The sequence below is a fragment of the Pleurodeles waltl genome, chromosome 8 (genome assembly GCF_031143425.1).
Source record: "Pleurodeles waltl isolate 20211129_DDA chromosome 8, aPleWal1.hap1.20221129, whole genome shotgun sequence".
Taxonomy (NCBI): domain Eukaryota; kingdom Metazoa; phylum Chordata; class Amphibia; order Caudata; family Salamandridae; genus Pleurodeles; species Pleurodeles waltl.
Genome location: NC_090447.1, coordinates 1,409,123,955 through 1,409,140,169, shown reverse-complemented (window position 1 = coordinate 1,409,140,169; position 16,215 = coordinate 1,409,123,955).

Genomic DNA, 16,215 nt, shown 5'->3' with positions numbered 1-16,215 from the left:
CCCCATGGCACCCCAAAGACACCCCAGGTTTACAGACGCTGAACTCAGGGTCATGGTGGAGGAAATAGTTTGTGTAGAGCCCCAGCTCTTCGGGGCACAGGTGCAGCACACCACCATTGCCAGGAAGATGGAGCTATGGCAAAGAATAGTGGACAGGGTCAACGCTGTGGGTCAGCATCCACGAAATCGGGACGACATCAGGAAGCGGTGGAACGGCCTACGGGGGAAGGTGCGTTCCATGGTATCCAGACACAACATCGCGGTGCAGAAGTCTGGCGGCGGACCCCCACCTCAACCCCCAGAATTTACAACATGGGAGGAACAGGTCTTGGCGATCCTGCATCCTGAGGGCCTCGCAGGAGTAGGCGGAGGAATGGACTCTGGTAAGTCGAATCTCAACTACTTCATCCCCCCCCACCCACCGGCATGCCAAATCATACCCCCGCCCCTCCCCCCACCCCCATCACACAACCTCTTTGCTAATGTCTCACCATCACAACCCACCCATCCCAACACTAAGCCCTGCATGCGACCACAAACCATGGACACCCATCACCTAAGCATGCCCACTGCACATACCCATCCCCCCCCAAACCACCGTCACAACAGCCCCCACAAGGGAATGCCAGCACTGGGGTACACGGGCACCCACCCATTGCACGCTATGGCACACACAAAAGCAATAACCATACTCTTATACCCCTGCAGGACCCGAACGCCACGACACCGCCCAGGAGGGTCCAGAAATGTCCATTCCACCCCCAGAAGAGGCCCACAGTGATGACAGCAGCTCTGTCTCCCTGGACCCAGATGACCAGCCCGGCCCATCGGGGACCTCTGGACAGTCGGTTCCCCTCAGACAGCCACAGGCCACAGCAGACCTACCCCCCTCTGGGAACACCAGCACAGCACCCACCCAGCGGGCCCATGCCTCTGTCTCCAGGACACGTCAATCAGCGGTGTGTCCACCACTAGAGGGCACCCAGGTTAACCCACCACCCCAACAACAACAGCGACCTGGGGGCAGTGGTAGTGGGCACAAGGTCCAGGGGACAGAGGCCCAGGGAAACAGTGGAACTGGGAGGGCTGCTGTGCGACAGGGGGGGGACAGGCCCAGGGAACCCACTCTCCACGAGGCCCTCTCCTCCATCATGGGAGCATACCACCGCTCCCAGGAGACGATGGCGACGGTCCTGGCCAGGTTCCAGGAGATCCAGGTACTGCAGGAGGAACAGTTTATGGGGTTCAGGGAAGAACTCAGAAACATCAGTTCCGCAATGGGCACCATCGTTGTGGCTCTCAATCAGATTGTCAGCACATTGCGGGACCATGTGGCACCACAAAGGGCCCCTGTCACTAGCATGGACCAAGAACAGGCTACCACCTCCGCCGGCGCTAGTGGACAGGAGGCCCGACACAAGAACAACAGGCCACCAGAACCCCACCCCCTGCAGAAGGAGAACCACCCCGCAAGCGGTGCCTGAGATCTAGGAAGAAGACAGAGTAGGATGCCAAGACCCCCGCCAGGAAAGGATACCCCCTGATTGTCATCCCACTGTCCCACATTGTCACCCTGTCCAACCTTAAACTGCCCCTGCTCCACCTTCCACAGGCATATGGACAATGCACCTGTGAGACTGGAAATCTGGACTCTGCCATGGACATTCCTCCACCATCACCCATCACCGAATTGCGACCATTTCCCAAAATTTTACACTTTAATAAACACACTTATTGCACAAAAATAATCTGGAGTCTGCCTGTATTTTTGAACAAATGTATTACACAGCACTGTGCCAAAATGTCCAGTTACATTGTGATGACAACATACCACTGTCACGCAGCTGTAGTCCATGGGGAAACAAAGCAGAGGTCACGGAGTGGGGCCCACATCTCTGAAATTGGAAGGGAAAGTCACAACTCAGTCAACATACACTGGTGGGAAACTCAGACAGTAGAGAGGCAGGAGACTTTAATTAAATGTAAAATGCCGGTGTTGATTCTTACCTGTATGTCATTGAAAATACTGCAGTATTACTGTGTCCCTGTTGTCTGTGTTGTCCTCTTCGTCTTCCTCCTCTTCACTCTCCGCAGGCTCCACAGCTGCCACAACACCACCATCTGGACCATCCTCCTGCAGGAAAGGCACCTGGCGTCGCAAAGCCAGGTTGTGAAGCATACAGCAGGCCACGATGATATGGCACACCTTCTTTGGTGGATACATTAGGGATCCACCCGTCATATGGAGGCACCTAAACCTGGCCTTCAGGAGGCCGAACGTCCGCTCGATCACCCTCCTAGTCCGCCCATGGGCCTCATTGTACTGTTCCTCTGCCCTTGTCCTGGGATTCCTCACTGGGGTCAGTAGCCAGGACCCCAGTTAGCCACCAATTAGCCACACACGGTGTCTCTGAAGTAGTTCCATCACGTAAGGGATGCTGCTATTTCGCATGATGTACGCGTCATGCACTGACCCAGGGAACTTGGCATTTACATGGGAGATGTACTGGTCAGCCAAACAGACCACCTGGACATTCATGGAATGATAACTTTTTCTGTTCCTGTACACCTGTTCACTCGTGCTGGGGGGGACCAAAGCAACATGTGTCCATCAATTGCACCAATGATGTTGGGAATATGTCCAAGTGCATAGAAATCACCCTTCACTGTAGCCAAATCGCCCACCTCAGGGAAAACAATGTAGCTCTGCATGTATTTCAGCAGGGCAGACAACAATCTGGACAACACCTTGGAAAACATGGGCTGAGACATCCCTGATGAAATGGCCACTGTTGTTTGAAATGACCCACTTGCCAAAAAATGGAGTACTGACAGCACCTGCACTAGAGGGGGGATCCCTGTGGGTTGGCGGATGGGTGACATCAGGTCTGGCTCCAGCTGGGCACACAGTTCCTGTATAGTGGCTCTGTCAAGCCTGTATGTCAGTATGACATGTCTTTCTTCCATTGTCGACAGGTCCACCAGCGGTCTGTACACGGGAAGATTCCTCCATCTCCTCGCAAGTCCCAGCGGACGGTGCCTAGGAAGGACAACATGGAGCACAGAGTCAATCAACCCACAGGTACGTTCCCACAGCTTGCACAGTACACAATTCTCAATGCATTGAATGGCTTGTATGAGTGTTGATGCAAGGCCTAGGTATGTGTGACGCAGTAGATATTAAGATATGGGGGCCCTTGAAATGGCGGCTGCCTGACCTGTGAAGTGCGACAGTGGGATGTGAGGTCAATGTGCTGGCGTGGCACACCGTGGCGGTAGGCGGTCGAAGACCGCGGCCCAAAGCCGCATTGGTTAACATTGAACCCTATGGGTTTCAGGAGCCAATGAGAATGTGCGCCGGCGGTCGCGGTACACACCGCCGCAGTACGCACCGCGGCGGGCGTGACCGCCATTTTCTATCTGCTTAATCACTCGATACCTGATCATCCACAGGAGAGGACCTATACTGCAAGTGCTGCTGTGACCTCGGTCTGGAAGAGACAATGGCTGCTGCGACTGGGGAAAGGGCCCCTGCCTTCACTTCTGAAGAATTGGAGAAACTCGTGGATGGGGTCCTCCCCCAGTATGCGCTACTCTACGGTCCTCCAGACCAACAGGTAAGTACACTGGGACCATGCTTTGTGGCCAATGCCTGGGTTGAGTGGGGTGAATGAAAGATGGTGGGGAGGGGAGCGAATGAGGCATGCATCAAACGAAAGATGAGAGCATGTGCCACATGGCAAGGGTGGGGATGGGGGGCCACTCACATCGAGCATGCAGAAGGTGATGTTTGTTTTTCTTTCTCCCCCTGCACATGTCACATAGCTCAGCGCCCATCAGAAAATCGACATTTGGCGTGCCATCGCCAAGGACGTCCGGACCCTGGGGGTCCACAACAGACGGGGCACCCACTGCCGGAAGATTTGGGAGGACATCCCCCGCGGGAGCAGGAAGACCGCGGAGGCTCTGCTGGGGATGGCCTCCCAACGTAGGAGGGGTGCCAGTCGTACTTTGACCCCCCTGATGTCCCGGATCCTGGCGGTGGCCTACCCCGATTTGGATGGGCGCGTGAGGACATCACAGCAGACACAAGGGGGTGAGTACAAGCACATTCTGCTGATTTTGCGCACATTGGAGGTGTCTGGGTGGGGGAGGAGGGCTGTGGGTATCCCTAGGCCAGGGCATTTTCTGTAGGCTAGGCCCCTCCGTTAGGCATGGCCCTGTACCCCCGCCCCCCACCTCTGTAGGTTGCCTAGTACAGCTAATCATGGCCCTGTGTCACCTATGTGTGGAGTTGTCATCCATAGGCTTGTAGGCCATGTCCCACGGATTGAGTAGTGTACCCCAAGTGCGCGGCATAGTGCAGGGGGCTTCTGTGTCTGTCCTCTCCGCCAACGGTGTCGCCAATGCATGCACTCAACATGTCTTTGTTTCTCCACCCCCCCTTTTTTTGTGGTCTTCCTGTTCATGTGTGCATTAGCATCATCAGGCGGAGGAGAAGTGGCATCGGAGCACGAGGGAGCTGCATCTCACATGGCCATGGAGGGCCATGCAACTGACTCTGATTTCACCAGTGAGACGGAGGGCGAGGGGAGCTCCACAGTGGGGACACGTGGTGACACCAGCGACACAGACACGTCCTCGGAAGGGAGCTCCCTTGTGGTGGCGGCTACATCCGTGCCCACCGCAACAACAGGTACAGCCGTCACCCAGCGCGCCAGCTCCGCCCTCCCAGCAGCCCCTCAGCCTTCGCCCCGTGCCCGCTCACCCAGGAAGGTGGGCATCTCCTTCGCCCCAGGCACCTCAGGCCCTGCCCCAGTTACCCCTGCTGCCCTCAGTGAGGAGGTCATTGACCTCCTGAGGACCATCATTGTTGGGCAGTCTACCCTTTTGAATGCCATCCAGGGTGTAGAAAGGGAGGTGCACCGGAGTAATGCATACCTGGAGGGCATTCATTCGGGTCAGGCTGCCCATCAGCGATCGTTCAACGCTCTGGCCTCAGCACTGACGGCAGCCATTGTCCCTGTCTCCTGCCTCCCTCCTCCAACTTCCTCAACCCAGTCCCACTCCCCTGTACCTCTGCCTATCCCAGACACACCATCAGACCAGCCTGCACACACCTCAACACCCAAGAGAAGCTCATCCAGACATAAGCACCACACATTACACAAGCATTCACACAAGCAACATCCACATGCAGACATGCCAACAGCCACTGCCTCCTCTGTGTCCCCCTCCTCCTCGTCTCCCTCCTCCCTCCCTGTGACGTCTCCACTCACACTTGCATGCACAACATCTTCAGCCACTACGTCCATCACAGCACACCCACCAGAACACTCCGCACACGTGCAGTCACCACCCCCACTACCATTTACACGTCCCCTGTGTCCTCTCCCAGTGTGTCTGTCACCCCCTCTTCCAAACCACACAAACGCAGGCAGCCAACCACCCAACAGCCATCCACCTCACGACAGCCTCCAGCACAAGCACCTGCACCCAAAGACACCAGACTTCACTCTCCTACAACCACATCCTCTTCCTCCACTCCCATACCCACTACAACTACCCGTCCCTGTCTTACTAAATTGCTTTTCCTTTCCAACCTTGACCTCTTTCCATCAACTGACCCCCCCTCCATCTCATAAGGCTCCAATCAGCACCTCAGCCACCACAAAACCTGGACCTACTAAGAAAATAGTCCAAGGATTTTGGAGTCCACCACCTTCAAGCCCAGCTACTTCGGCTGGGAGTAAAGAGACGGCCAGCCCACCCCCTGCAAAAAAAGCAAAGAAAACCAGTGCCCGGCGCGAGAGGCCAAAGACAGCAGGCTCCAAAAGCACTACCCTGGCACCGTCAGGGAATGGGGTGCGACCTGGCACACCGGCAAAGGGAGGAAAGGCCCACAGACGAGCAGGGAAGGGTGGCAAGGGCAGCACGCCCGACAAGTCCGGCAGCAGGCGAGCTGCCCAGGAGGGCCCGCCAGCCCCAGCCCAGCTGCCCAGGAGGGCCCCGCCAGCCCCAGCCCCGCTGCCCAGGAGGGCCCGCCAGCCCCAGCCAAGCTGCCCAGGAGGGCCCCGCCAGCCCCAGCCAAGCTGCCCAGGAGGGCCCCGCCTGCCCCAGCCAAGTTGCCCAGGAGGGCCCCGCCAGCCCCAGCCAAGCTGCCCAGGAGGGCCCCTCCAGCCCCAGCCAAGCTGCCCAGGAGGGTCCCGCCAGCCCCAGCCAAGCTGCCCAGGAGGGCCCCACCAGCCCCAGCCAAGCTGCCCAGGAGGGCCCCGCCAGCCCAAGCCCAGTTGCCCAGGAGGGCCCCGCCAGCCACAGCCCAGCTGGGCAATGAAGGAGCGCCAGCCACAGCCCAGCGGGGCAATGAAGGAGCGCCAACTCAAGCAACGCTGAACATGGCAAGGACTGCCAAGGCAAGCACCGCTGAACAGGGCACCGCCATCTCAAGCACCGCTGAACAGGGCACCGCCATCTCAAGAACCGCTGAACAGGGCCCTTCAAGTCAAGAACCGCTGAACAGGGCCCCTCAAGTCAAGAACCGCTCCACAGGGCACCGCCGTCTCAAGCACCGCTCCGCTGGGCCCTTCAACTCAAGCACCGCTCCGCTGGGCCCTTCATCTCATGCACTGCTGAACTGGGCCCTTCATCTCAAGCACAGCTCCACTGGGCCCTTCATCTCAAGCACCGCTGAACTGGGCCCTTCATCTCAAGCACCGCTCCGCTGGGCCCTTCAACTCAAGCACCGCTCCCTGGGCCCTTCAACTCAAGCACCGCTCCGCTGGGCACCGCCGTCTCAAGCACCGCCCCGCTGGGCACCGCCGTCTCAAGCACCGCTCCGCTGGGCCCTTCAACTCAAGCACCGCTCCGCTGGGCTCCGCCGTCTCAAGCACCGCCCCGCTGGGCCCTTCAACTCAAGCACCGCTCCGCTGGGCACCGCCGTCTCAAGCACCGCTGGCCCATTGGCAGAAGGGGCAGGCCTGCAACTGTGTCGGGCAGGGCTGCACGAAGCACTCTGGGCACCATGCCTCCTCCAGAACCAGTGGAGTCTGTAATCCACTTGTGAGACTGTGGCTTTGCACTCCCCAGGATGGCACAGTGGGCAATCCACCCACTGTAGAGACTTGTGAGACTGTGGCTTTGCACTCCCCAGGATGGCACAGTGGGCAATCCACCCACTGTAGAGACTTGTGAGACTGTGGCTTTGCACTCCCCAGGATGGCACAGTGGGCAACCCACCCACTGTAGAGACTTGTGAGACTGTGGCTTTGCACTCCCCAGGATGGCACAGTGGGCAACCCACCCACTGTAGAGACTTGTGAGACTGTGGCTTTGCACTCCCCAGGATGGCACAGTGGGCAATCCACCCACTGTAGAGACTTGTGAGACTGTGGCTTTGCACTCCCCAGGATTGAACAGTGGCCAGGGAGGCCCCTCGTGGATCTGGCGTCGTGGACTCATCTGGCTGAGGTGCCCCCCCTTCCCTTCCCCCTGAGGTGCCTGTAGTTTTGCTATCTGATGCCCCTGCAGTGTTCTCTCCATTGGAGCCGGGTATCGTGTGTGGGCTTTGCCCATGTGTTTAGGCCCATTGGCCCACGAACAATGGCTGATACCCAATTTGGACTGGACAATTTACATATGTATATATAGTTAGAGATGTTTGATATATTTTTTTACTTAGCCGTATAATATACTTCAAATTTCAGGATCATTTATTTTTGTCTTTGCATTCTTCCGGGGGGTTTGGGGGTGTCACTCTGAGTTGTTGCTCTGCATTGATGTGTATGTAGTTGTGGGTGAGCGTGAGGTTGGGTGTGTCGCGTATGTGTGTCCCCGTATTTTTTTGCCTCCCCTGTGTCGTAGGTGCAGTACTCACCGTTGTCTTCCGCGGCGGCGTTCGTGCTCCTGGTAGAGGAGCAGGAAGACAATAGCTGGTAGGATGTGTAGTTTGGGTTCCATGCTGTCCAGATTCCTCGTGGAGTGTGTAGAGGTGTGCGTTTTCCGTTTGTAATGTCTGTTTCTGCCGTGTTTTTATCGGCGGGGCTACCGCCCCGGAAAAGGTGGCGGATTGGTGGGTTGTGATAGGGTGGGCGGTACATTGTCTCCCACCTGTCTGTTGGCGGTCACCGCCGCGCTGTTTGTTTGTCCCGCCGTGGCGGTCGGAGTGTTAAAGTGGCGGTCTCTGTTGGCGGTTCCCGCCAGGGTCAGAATTCCATTTTTTTTACCGCCTGCCTGTTGGCGGGTTGGCCGCCGCTTTAACACCGACCACCAGGGTTTGAATGACCCCCTTTGTATGCCAATAGGGCCTTCTATGGCCTAAAAAGATCCAAACTTTTTGGTCCTGTATACCCCATACCTTTCCCTGCACTCTGCCGTCTTCTGCTTACTGTGCCCTATGCAAAGAAAGCAGATACCGACCAATATAAATTCCACTATGTGACACCCAAGTTCTCGAAGTCCATCCCTTTGACCATCACAGCCATGGACAATCATCTGGCCTTCAGAGGAGCCTTGAAACCCTTTTTATTGTGATAAGTCTGCATTCACTAGCTTTGTTTGTTGTTCTAGCTGTTCTTAGTGCCAGGAATCCCTCTGGTGTTAGTGTGCTTTATAAATAATACAATAGTAAAAACGTAATGATACCCAAATCACTGGCAGCATGTTCTATTCACAACAGACCATAGGTGCAGGTTGGAAGGGGAACAAGAGGCTTCATATAAATTGCCCTGTCATTCTAAGTATGATGTGCTCTGTCTAGTGCTGGGACAGCTAATAATGCTTAGTGTCCTTACGGGAGCAATGTTGGCCTTTGACAGGATGTGCATTTTACAGGACTCCGAAATAACAATAGTCAGTACAGACAAATGATGACGAGAAAATGATAAAAATATACCATTATTATACTGTAATGCAAACAATATTTCCCTGAAATTATTCTGTCTATGGGTCTGATTTTCTAACTATGCAATAGCTCATGGAATCCAATCAATACACATACAAGAGCAACTGAAATCTATTATCTATCAGGACATAGGGGGTCATTCTGATCCTGGCGGTAAAATCCGCCAGGGCCAACGACCGCGGGAGCACCGCCAACAGGCTGGCGGTGCTCCCTTGGGCATTCTGACCGCGGCGGTACAGCCGCGGTCAGAAATGGAAAACCGGCGGTGTACCGCCGGTTTTCCGCTGCCCTGGGGAATCCTCCATGGATTCCGACCCCCATACCGCCATCCTGGTTTTGCCTTGGTTTGGCGGTTTTGGCCGCCAGGCACAGGATGGCTGTATGGGGTGTCGTGGGGCCCCTGGGGGCCCCTGCAGTGCCCGTGCCAATGGCATGGGCACTGCAGGGGCCCCCGTAACAGGGCCCCACCAAGATTTTCAGTGTCTGCCATGCAGACACTGAAAATCGCGACGGGTGCAACTGCACCCGTCGCACCCCTTCCACTCCGCCGGCTCCATTCGGAGCCGGCATCCTCATGGAAAGGTGTTTCCCGCTGGGCTGGCGGGCGGCCTTCTGGCGGTCGCCCGCCAGCCCAGCGGGAAACCCAGAATACCTGCGGCGGTCTTTTGACGCGCAGCGGTATTCTGGCGGTTCCAGCCAGGCCGGCGGCTTCCGCCGCCGGCCGGGGTCAGAATGACCCCCATAGTCCTAAAATATAGTTACAATGTCAACTGATTTATTTTAGTTGACAATGGTTGTCATTATGAGTTTGGCGGTCCTGCTCTGCCATGCTGGCAGTGGCGTTAACATTGTAGACAGCGGAGCGGAGCAGGACCGCCAAATTCTGACCATGGTGGTGAATGGGCTGCAAAGCAGCCAGTTCACCGCCTGTACTGCCGCCAGGTCGGTGGGACCACCAGGCCGAAGGCGTACCACCGTCGGCCCGGTGGTCCACTGTATACAACCGATGGTATTATGAGTCTCCTTTCCGCCAGGGATTTCCTGGCGGCAACTCCCCCAGGAAATCCCTTGCGGAATGGATACTGGCGACAGGAATTAACATTATGTGACTCCCCCAGCCTCCTGAAACAACCACAGCCCCCCTCCAACCTCTCAAACCCCATAGACACCACCCTGCCCCACCCCCGAACCCCAGACATACCCTCACCCCTCCATCCACGCATGCACACACCGCACACACACTCACAAATCCATGCACACATATTCACACCCATACACGCGTCCACAACCCCCGCTGACACGCATTCACACAGATACATGCAAACTCACACAAACACCCTCCCCTCCATTCACACACACTCACAGTCCCATTCACACACACAACACTCAACACACCGCCTACCCTCCTCCCTTGTCAGACGATCACCTTACCTGCTCGCGGTGGTTGTCCGGGAGGGAGTGGGATTCATGTGGCCTGCTCCACCGGCACCGCCCCATCACCACAACACCACCACGCCGATTACAAAGTCGTAATACGCCGTGCGGTGTTGTGATGACGTGGCGGTGCCAATGGAGCAACATCCACTAGACCGCCGACCGCAATATGGCTGCTGGTGGCTCTCCACCCAATTTATGGTGGAGAGCTGCCAGGAGTCATAATATGGCGGTCTCAAGACCGCCATCACTGGCGGTCTCCTGGCTGGCTTGACTTCGGCGGTTAACTGTTTTCGGCGGTCAACTGTTTTGACCGCCAAAGTCATAATGAAGGCCTATGTCAGTAACTAACCATGTAAGATTTTGCACACCACATTTACCCATAATAGTGTCCAAAATCACACACAGTTAAATATTTTCTTTTGAGACTCTGGTTTGTGAAATCATAACATTGCGGATTCTCAATATAAGCACAATGAGTTACAGCAAATTGAGAACAAAATTTGAAACAAAATATGTAAAATTATATAAATGTTCTACTGTGTTGGGGGGGGGCGGAGCTTGCCCAGTTGCAAGATGGCTGCGCTGTAGCGGAGCTCCGCCAACGACCTCGCAATCCGAACACAATCCTTTGCTAGCAAGCGAGTTCCAAACCTGAAAAAACATGGCTGCTGCAGACAATAACACCCCGGAGGTGCGGGGCTGACTCCGGCTATATTTGGATCTGAAGAATGAGATGGAGAGCACCGTGGCCCACCAGCTCAAGCAGAGGAGGAAGCCGAGCGGGGGGAGCCTGGCAGCGTGGCCTGTCTGCTAGGCCACTTGGAAGGTGGTGAGAGTCTGCCAGGGTGGAGTCTGGGTGCTGGGGTGGAACGGTGTGCTTCAGGTTGTGGGGAAAGCGCATTAGGGGCCGGGTGCGATTACACGGCTGGAGGGCCTTGAGGCGGCCCGAAGACATTTGCGTGACCTAACGGCGTGTGGGCATACAGGAGGACAACTGATGGCTGGAATGGCCCTGGAGGAGGATGGCGGCACGAGGAGGGGCCTGGTATGGTGGAGTGTGCCCCTGAGGGCTTGTCGCAGCTGCCCTGCTGGTGTTGCATGGGGCTGCTGGGCTGAGAACAAGACTGTGGGACCGAGATTAAATTTGCCCCATTCGAGCTGAGTAGGAGGCACTGGAGAGAGTGCGGTTGGGGCGAGACTAGAGGCCCTGGGATTGAACTGCTTGCTGGTAAGAGCTGAGCCTCCCTGCGCTTTGGTTGCTTGTGCTGGGTGGACCCAGGGCTGGGCGACGTTTAAGCCCTGGGACTGAATACATGCACCCCTCAAGGACCTGGACCATATTGTGTTCCTGGCTGGAGGCCTGGGGTGCTTTGGTTGGTGCTGTCCAGTCAGTGGGGCGTGAGGTGCCTGGATGCGGAGCTGTGCTTATCCGTCCAGGGGTGACATTGTTCTTGGCTGGCGATCGCTACAGAGGTGGCGACGGGGAGAGTGTCTTGCACCCCAGCGCCCATGGATTGGTGTGTGACGTATGTCCTCTAGGGTGCGCAAAATGGGTAAGACAGACAAGAACCAGGCTAAGCTACAGTTTGACCATCGCAAGTCAAATAGCCCCACGGGTGACGGAATGGAGCCTGGGTCAGAGAGGGGACCTGATGGGCCCTCCGTGAGGAACAAGATTTGCGTCAAATTTTGGTGGTAATGCAGCACAGTTTAACCCAGATTGATGGCAAGATAGACTCCCTTTCATACCGTATGGATAGAATGACTGAATGTTTGGTTAAGCATGCAGAGCATCTTGACCAATCGGAGAGGCAAGTGTCAGAAGTGGAGGATGGACAGACGCAGCTCGCCACAAGCCATGTTAAGCTGGACAAAGAGTTAAACTCTTTACGCCTGAAGGTGGATGATGTAGAGGCCAGGTCCCGGAGGAGCAACCTACTTATAGTTGGAGTTGCAGAGTCTACCGCCATCGACAATATGGAGGGCTTCATTGAACGTTTACTGGTGCAATTGCTGGGGCGCACCACCTTCTCTGACCTTTTTGTCGTGGAGAGAACCCATCGAACCGTGGCGACCCACCCGCCTCCAGGTGCACCTCCTCGCCCTATCATAGCGAGACTGTTGAAGGCATGACAGTCTTGCTGTATCCGACTTCACGTTGCAGGTGCAGGAGGCGAGGAGACAGTTTATAGCTGAGAAGAAACAACTGAAAGACCTAAACATGGAATATAGAATGCTATACCCCGCTAAATTGAGAGTAGAAGTGGGCGGGAGCTCGCTTTTTTTTACAGATCACAAGAAACTAGATTACTTTTTAAAGCGCAGGGCGGCAGGTAAAGGAAGTAGCAGTGCGGATGATACAGGTCCCTAGTCAGATGGGGGTGGACTCTATGCATACGCACTCCTGGAGGTCCATTTAGCCCGCAAGCATGGCGGAGGTTCAGCGGTTCTGGTCTTCCTGGGTAAGTCTGCGTTGCTGCTGGGTCCCAGAGTTAGTATGTTATTGGTGAAAGCTGAAGCCGTAGATTATTTTATTTTATAGTAAGTTCAGAAGGAAGCAGTAGGAGGTCTGTGTGTTCTTTATTGACCATATATGCAATACATGTGTTCGGAATAGTTTGTTAACAGCAATGTATAGGTGGCTGGCACGCAAGTAGAATACGAAGTGACTGGGCAACATCCACCTCTGTGTGTGCACCACTTCTAATTATTATAGAGGTACAGTTGGGAGGGGGGAAGATGTTTTGAGAAGTAGTAGCCAGATGGGCGTGTTGGGGTATTGCCTACTGTGGGTGGGGGATGGGGTGGGAGGGAGATGTGTGTTTATTGCTTGTGTTGTATTTTATGCTTGATACAGTGCGATTGCAGATTCATGAATGAGGTGGGGCGGACACAATATTGGGGTCCTATCATGGTGGATGACACATAATCACTCAAGCCCGATGGGACATAGATGCTCTCGTGAGATACGGCTGGTCACGTGAAATGTGCGGGGTCTCAATGATGCACGGAAGGTACGCAAGATAGTAGCATAACTACACAGACACAAAGTAGATATTGCCATCTTACAGGAGACACAGTTGGCACTGGGCAGCCCTGTGCTTACCCTTAGGAGGTTGCAGGGGCAGTTCCTGGCGGCAGGTTTCACCTCACATGCCCTGGGTGTATTGATTTGGGCCTCAAAGAGCTCCAGCATCAGCCTTAGGAGGGTGGCAGTTAACGTAGGAGAGAGGTATATTGTAGCTCAATGTGGAGGGAGTACTGCACTCTTTTTACTGGTTGGCATATATGGTCCGAATTACGATGATCCACAATTCTATCGTGACCTAGCTGTTAAGGCGAGCTCCTGGGGAGGTCTTCTACAACTCTGGTGTGGGGACTTTAACTGCTCGCTGGACCCTGCACTAGACAGAACAGGAGGATGGAACCGCAGACCAGCAGCCGCCGCTAGAGCGGTGATGGAATTGGCTTCTGAGCTGGGGTTGGTGGACATCTGGTGAGATAGGCACCCAGAGGAAGGTGGATATACGCATTATTCAGCTGCACACAACTTGTATACATGCATAGTACATGGCTGCTAGGAGCCTGCTGGGCAGCTTGCACCCGGTGGGTCCCTGCCCAAGGACCTATTCTGACCATTCCCCGGTCCCATTGATGATGACCATGGATGCAACATTGATTTCACTGTTCTCATGGAGGTTCCCCCATACTCTCTGCTAGACTATGTCTTCCGAGATGAACTGGCACAACGATAAAATACTTTTTAAAGATCAATAAAGGTTCAGTAGCTAGTGTAGGCTTAGTGTGGGAGACATTCAAGGTCTATATCAGGGGGATTACTATAGGTAAACATGCTGGAGTTCTGAAATCGATTAGGGGGCGCTTGCAGCTGTTGGAGCCGGACATGGCACAACTAGAGCAGGACCATCAGAATGCGGCAGTCAACCAGACACTAGGGCACATACATGCTAAGTTACTGGAATTTCAGGATATGGCCCTTACGGAAGTTCAGCATCTGGGGAAATATGCTACCGCACGAGCGTATGGGGAAGGGATAAGACCTAGCTTGTTAGTGGCAAATCTGATACATCCCAATCGAGAAAAAAATTTGATTATAGCCGTGCAGGCAGGGGATGGCAGTGAGCTCAGAGACCCGGAACATATGTTGGCTAGATTTCGTGAATATTATCAATCTCTGTATACCTCTAGGGTCATGAGGCGCTGTTGGACTATCTTACACACATTACTATGCCGTGGTTGACATATGCGGATAGGGAAAACCTTATGGCCCCTTTGACGCTGGAGGAGATGGACTGAGCACTGGGGGGAATGTCCCTTGGCCCTGATGGGCTAACTGTGAGTTTTTACAAAGCCCACAAAAGCCTGCTGCTTCCGCAATTAAAGGATGTTTATGAGGAAATGGTGGAAGGGGGGTTTATGCCTCCATCAGTGTGGGAAGCAATGCTGATCACGTTGCTTAAGCCGGGGAAGCCACAGGAGCAGTGCTCATCCTACCGTCTGCTGTCGCTACTTAATGTAGATGTTAAGATCTATGCTAAAATTCTGACGGATCGCCTGGCCAGGGTGCTACCTCGGCTGATCCAGCCGGAACAGGAGGGATTAATTCCAGGCTGTAGCCTGACTATGAATCTCCGTACGCTGTTCGGTACAGTACAGAATATCAACCCAAAGTTAAAAGCAGTGACGTTTTTTTTAGACGCCAAGAAGGAGTTTGATTCAGTGGAGTGGTATTTCATGAGGGCCGTCCTGCAGCGGTTTGGTGTGGGGGACATCTTTTTACGCCTGGTGTCCACATTATATGGGGAGCCATCAGCTAGGCTCCGCATAAATGGAGTGGTGATGGAGGCTTTTTGGATCACTAGAGGCACCAGAGAGGGGTGCCTGCTTTCCCCTCTGCTGTATGCGCTGGTACCAGAGCCTCTGGCATGTGCCCTAAGGGAGTACCATGTACACCGCGGCCTGCACTTTCGGGATTATACCCTTGTGCTTTCGACCTACGCGGATGACACATTATTATATGTCTAAGATCCGCAACGCAATGTTGCTCCAATCCTCCGAGAGAATACAAGATACAGCGCTCTCTCTGGCCTCAAGATCAACTGGAGCAAATCTGTTATGTTTCCCCTGATAGTGGAGACAACACAGATAGATGTGGGATTCGCTCTCAAGTGGGAAGTAGAGTCAATAAGATATTTGGGCATCAAAATCCACCCAGATCCTAAGATAGTACTGGTCGATAATTTTTGATGCCGCACCCCAGAAATTGGCAGGGGATGTAGAGAGATGGATCAGGCTTCCGTTGTCCTTGGTGGGTCGCTTTGCACTCATGAAAATGGTTGTGCTTCCTCGGTTTCTATTCCTTTTCCAGTACATCCCAATGTTGTTGCCGAAAATCTATTTTAAGGCACTGAGAGTATTGCTCATTAGATTGGCCTGGGCAGGTAAGCAGCCCCGAGTGAGCTGGCACACTCTGACTCTCCCGTACGAACTGGGGGTCTAGGGGCTCCAGACCTGGAGACCTATGGTGTGATTGCGCATTGTGCGGTGGCCCATGCCTGGTTCCATGGAGGTGGCGACACCCCATATTTAAAAATAGAGCGAGAACTGGCCTCCCCGGTCTCACTACAGAGCAAAATATTCCATACCCCGAACAGACGCTATGGAAAGTTTGCGTCATTAAACTCGGTTACATGAGCCTGGCACGAACTCCTGCACAGACATGGATTGGCCTTACTGTACTCTCCACATGTGCCATTGGAGTGCTGAGCTTGGTTCGACCTAAGGCAGGATCGAAAATTGATACAGGCTATGAACGCCCTAGTTATTGGTACTATGGGGGAGCTGTTCGCGGAGGGCAT